General features: G+C 38.9%; 1 protein-coding gene across 3 annotated transcripts in view; it reads left to right on the forward strand.

The window, feature by feature from the left end:
- Window positions 1–5,181, forward strand: part of PLCE1 (phospholipase C epsilon 1) — a 324,484-nt gene extending 319,303 nt beyond the window's left edge. For 2 of the 3 annotated variants that reach the window (XM_059398158.1, XM_059398159.1), the window contains exon 33: window positions 840–5,181. The gene's annotated coding sequence lies outside the window, so the exon portion shown is untranslated. The remainder of the gene's footprint in view (window positions 1–839) is intronic. The other variant, XM_059398160.1, reaches the window with a different exon arrangement.
- Window positions 5,182–5,326: the final 145 nt, after the last annotated feature.

A 5,326-nucleotide genomic window follows, 5' to 3' on the forward strand; every position in this document is an offset into this window, starting at 1 on the left:
AACATAAGGTTTCATGTTCTAAAACTTTCACTCCTGAAGTTTTCAGTTACCCCTTAATAATTTAAGAAATCCTAAACAGGGGCGCCTGGGTGGCTCAGTGGGTTAAGCCGCTGCCTTCGGCTCAGGTCATGATCCCAGCGTCCTGGGATCGGGTCCCACATCGGGCTCCTTGCTCAGCAGGGAGCCTGCTTCTCCCTCTGTCTCTGCCTGCCACTCTGTCTGCCTGTGCTCACTCTCGCTCCCTCTCTCTCTCTGACAAATAAATAAAATCTTAAAAAAAAAAAAAAAAAAAAAGAAATCCTAAACAATTATTTACCTTACTCTTCTCTGAAATGATGCAGAGTTGAAAGAATCCCACCTTTTAGAAAAGCTTTAGTTCATCTGATTGTGATTTTAAAAATCCTTCGAAAGGCTGTGGTGTTCCAGGCCAGAAACGGGCTCACGTTCCACCTCCCAGGAACACCACGTTATGACACCCCAAGTTAGTTTGTTTGTTTGTTTTTGGAAGATTTTATTTATTTATTTGTCAGAGAGAGCACAAGCAGGGGGAGTGGCAGGCAGCTGGAGAAGCAGGGTCCTGCTGATCAGGGACCCAATTCAGGACTTGATCCCAGGACCCTGAAATCATGACCTGAGCCGAAGGCAGAGGCTTTAACCCACTGAGCCACCCAGGCGTCCCAACACTGCAAGTTTATGGCCAAGACTCGCTCTTCTAAACCAGCCACCAGAATTATGGGTTTCTCTTTGTTGAACCACACTAAACCCTTGCTACTACACTGCAGATGTTGCTGCTCCTTCATTTTAAATATACTCACAAACCTATGTATACCACTTTACAGGTGAAGATCCTTTGGTAAGAAGTTGAAGTCAAGAGTGAACATGGTAGAAACAAATATTATTTCCTTTACCTTCATCAGACTTAAACTGGAAACTGATGATTTCTGAACTGAAGACTTCTTCACACATGATGTGAGGTCCACGCTGAGGTCAAGCAAAATGGTACCGGGCTACCTACCACCCAGTTTCCTGATGAATGCAACCAAGAAGCCCAGGAGGTGGCCATTTTATAAATGTCAGCAGTCGGAACACTGCTAAGCTTGCAGTGACGGACTTAGAACAAGGGTCAGCAAACTCTGTCCATAAAGGGCCAGACCGTAAGGATTTTAGGCTTTCTGGGTCCTTTGGTCTCCACTGCAGCCACTCAGCTCAGCTGGTAACAGTGCAAAAGCAGCCACAGACCATGCAGATGTGAGTGTGGCTGTGTTCCAATAAAACCACTTACAGACGCTGAAATCGCAACTTCATGTATTTTCACGTCACTAATAACTCTCTTTTGGGTTTTTTTTCTATCACTCAAAAACATAAAGACTATTCTTAGTTCAAGAGCCATAAAAAACCTGGTGGCAGGCTGGATTCGGCACAGAGCCATAGTTTGCTGACCTGACTTAGAAAACTGGGAACAAGACCACAGAGGTCTGAAAACAAGTAAGCTAGTTCAGTCCTACACGTCATGGCTGACAATTGGAAACTTCGGGGCAAATGTAGATACATCCTGTAGGAGTCATTAAAGAGTAATTCGGTGTAGGTTCTGTATTATGCACCGTAGTGGACTCTTCTTTAGCATCTCTTTTTATGTAGAGAATGATGCTGGGTTGTTGTTTTGTTTTTTTTTTTAAGTTTATTGCTTATGTATTCACAGATTATTCCACTTTTGGTTTTCACAAATTGAATTTAGAATTATGTATAAATTAATTACTGAGTTGTGACATCTTAACAAGAAATTTAACCATTTCTTAAAGCAAAAGTAGACTGAGCTGGTGTTCAAATTTATTTATTTTACAAGGTTTGTACTGACACTGTACTTATATATTTATTATACATAGCTTTCTTGATATCACTTATCAATTAAAAGCATTACTGGTTCTCACTTTTAAGACAAATCTAGCAACAACAAAAAAAAATGTATGCTCTGAATACATGACATGGGCCAGAATTTCATGTTAAAAAAAAAAGCTTCATTTTCATTTCTGATTAACTGAAGAGATATTGCTCCAAGTCATAACTGCCATTTAAGATAAATTATCTTTAAAATCTTGCTGTATAAAACTATCATGTAAGTATAAAGGATTCTTGTTATTCTTGGTATGAAGCAAATTATGACTTTTAAAATGTAATGTGTGTTCCTCTAAAGTAAAATTCAAATTTTACCTTTCTACCAATATTCAAATTTTTTCTTCAAATTATAAAGCACACGAAAAATCCTAACTTTTTCTTTGATAAATCTTTTTACTAATTATAAAAATGAATAAAACAGTCCCCAGTTCTTTGCATAGTCTAAAATCAGAAGTGTTAAAAATAAACCAGAGAGCTTTCATGTTGTTGTAAGTTCTTACTGACTGAAAGCCTTAATGCTACAGCCACCATTTGCTTGTCGACAGAATTCAAGCTATTCCAATTGAATGTAGTTTGCCCAGTGCTACAGGCTTCTTATCAAATCATCAATCTGTAAGAAATGCACAATACTGACCCATTTAAAAAAATATTCCAGAAATACTTTATCATGCTTCTATAAAATTGGCATCTTTTCCTCTGGTTTGGTTTATCCTATATTGAAAACTGAGGTACTGCCCATACTGGCTAAGAGTCAAAATGAAAACCGTGCAGAGTAAGGGGTAAGAAGCAAGACTGGTCTCTAGGTTTAGCACTTGGCCTTGACTCTAAGCTCAAGCCCCACCCCACCCTACCATCTATAACATAGCTGATTTGCGTGCAGGACAGAATCTGAAATTCCCTGAGACTATAGTGAGACTAGGTTTCACAAGTGAATGTATTGCCTATGTTGAACCCAACTTAGTTGTTCGTTCCATTTTGCGGTGAAAGCACGTGCTCCGTTGTATCAGAGTCTTCGGGACTTTCTGAAGGACACGTTGCTCAAAATGTAAAGCACCTGCTCTATTACAACTAACCTCTATTACAACTAACTGGCACAACTTGGTGTTTGTCAAATATATGAAATTTTTACTTGTATCTTCTCTGATCTAGCTATGTTAGTATACCAAATGAAAGAAATTAACCTATTATTTAGAATAAATCGAAAATGGCCACCTCAACTCTACCCATTACCACTTCATACTTTTCAGACTCCTGAAAATCTGGGTAGCAAACTTTTATCAGTAAAGTTGATATGGAAAAGAATCTAAATATGCAAACTAGGCTTATGACAAGATTTTGAGGAAAAATATTTTAACATGCTTTACCAAAAACAAAGGAGCATGAGTTCTGTTATTGTTAGGTGATGCCAACTTTACAGCATACGTGTAGCTGGTGAAGAAAGACTAAATAAGAATCCAACGTGGTCTGTGATGCTGAAGAAAGACTAACTTCCTCTGGGTCACCTGTTCATCTGGAACTGATTGTTTTACAAAATAATGGAAGGTTGCCTGAGGTCATCAAAGAATTGAGGGTAAGTTTGAGGGCAAATCTGTAGGAAGTTAACAATACTGTTTAGGCAGAAAATGCCCTTTTAAGGGAAATGCCTCTTTTCATGTCATTCTATCCTTAGCAAGTAATAGTTACTTATAAATTCTCCAGTTGGGGATAAATGGGGGTTGCAACTCAACAAAATTGAGTTACAGGTAGTTTTTAAATTAGCTTTCATACAAAGGTCTCCCATCTCAAGGGCCTGGGAAACACTGGAGGCTCACTAATGCAGAGCCTTCCCCTCCCCCCCCCCCCCCCCCCCGCCACGCACATACTCCTTTCTCAAACTACATCTTCCCCTTCCTCTCTTCTCTTTCCCTATCCAGTAGCTTTGTATACCTGTCATCCTCTAGGGGCCTGGGGACCCACAGGCCTTGCTTAATTCTGACAAGTAACAGAGCTTGCATTCTGCCTGGTAGAACTGAATTAACTGCCACCACACCAAAAGAAGAGTAGGATTCTTCTGGCTGGTGTCTGCTTTCCAACTTGGCAGTGAGGCAGCCTACAACCTACAGCCTATAGCTGTCTAGATGGCTGCCTCAGACCCCTAACAGTTGCTTCTCTTATGTGAGCAGCAAAGTGAAAGGATGTGAACACCTAGACCCTCCACCAAGTGATTAGAAAAGGAAGACCGCCTCCTACACAAAGACCATTCTTCGGTCAGTATTCCCAGGGTCTGGTGTGCTGTTACCAATGTGTACGTTCTTAGCCATTTGAAGTGTCAAATTCCTAAAGGAATCTTTGGCTGATGGCTAAGGATTCTGACATGGAATGACCGAAATGTTCCTGAATCTCCGTGAATTATGAATCTCCATTTATAATCATGAATCTCCATGATTACCAAGTTATTCATATACATCTCTTAGATCCCAAATAGACTATGCTCAAGCAGATTTCTGAGACCTTTCCTAGGCCTCTGAACTTTGAACTAATTCACTCTGGCACCGAATTGGGTAACGTTGCATTTTCTAAAATGTGTGAATGATCTTAGTATGCAAGACCATGGAAGACTGTGCTGTGTCTTACACCTGTTATTACCCCCACTTCACTTTTAAGTGCCTAGCACAGTGCTAAGCACACAGTAGGTGCTCGATAGTTGTCTAGTTAAAAAATTATATATTAATGGCTGTAGCTTGTTATAGCCTCAGGGTGTATGTGGGTAACTGACTAGGATATTTAGTTCTGAAAATGAAACTCATCAATATAGGCCATAGAAGTTTATGCACCAATAAATTTCATTCTCAAATTCATAGAGCATTCAAATGCTAGATGTATATTTTTATGGTCCCACCGTGATTCTCTATGTATGTAACCAGAAGGGTAAAAGCATAATACAAGTGTGAAATAGTTAATGAATTCCTACTTTAAAACTGATTTTTCACCTACAGTTTCTGCTGCCAAAGTGAAATATAAATGTATTTGTATATGTTTGGAAAATAAATTGTTTGTGACATGTAATGGTCACCTGTGCTCTGATGGGGAAAGACCCTGTCGTCATCCAAACACTATTCATAACATTTCTGGACCCTGTTTTGTATCTAAAATGTGGATTAAAAGCAAATATTTATGTTAAATTGTACATTCTCCTTAAATAAGCATAAAAAACATGTTTTAAAATCACATATAAGAATATGTTAAAAGATTTAACATGCACTATTGAGCCCCATTAAACAGGAGTAATAAAGGAACTTTCTATTTTCATTTACATTGTGAGGGGGGAAAAAAGAGCTTTAAGCTCCAGACCAAAAGAATTGGCTTCTATAGTTTTGAAGACATAAGAGATCTATTTAGTTGGGACTGCTGTGTGTTTTTTTTAATTCTCGTATCATAAGAATAGGAAGCAAAA

The sequence above is a fragment of the Mustela nigripes genome, chromosome 4 (assembly GCF_022355385.1).
Source record: "Mustela nigripes isolate SB6536 chromosome 4, MUSNIG.SB6536, whole genome shotgun sequence".
NCBI lineage: Eukaryota > Metazoa > Chordata > Mammalia > Carnivora > Mustelidae > Mustela > Mustela nigripes.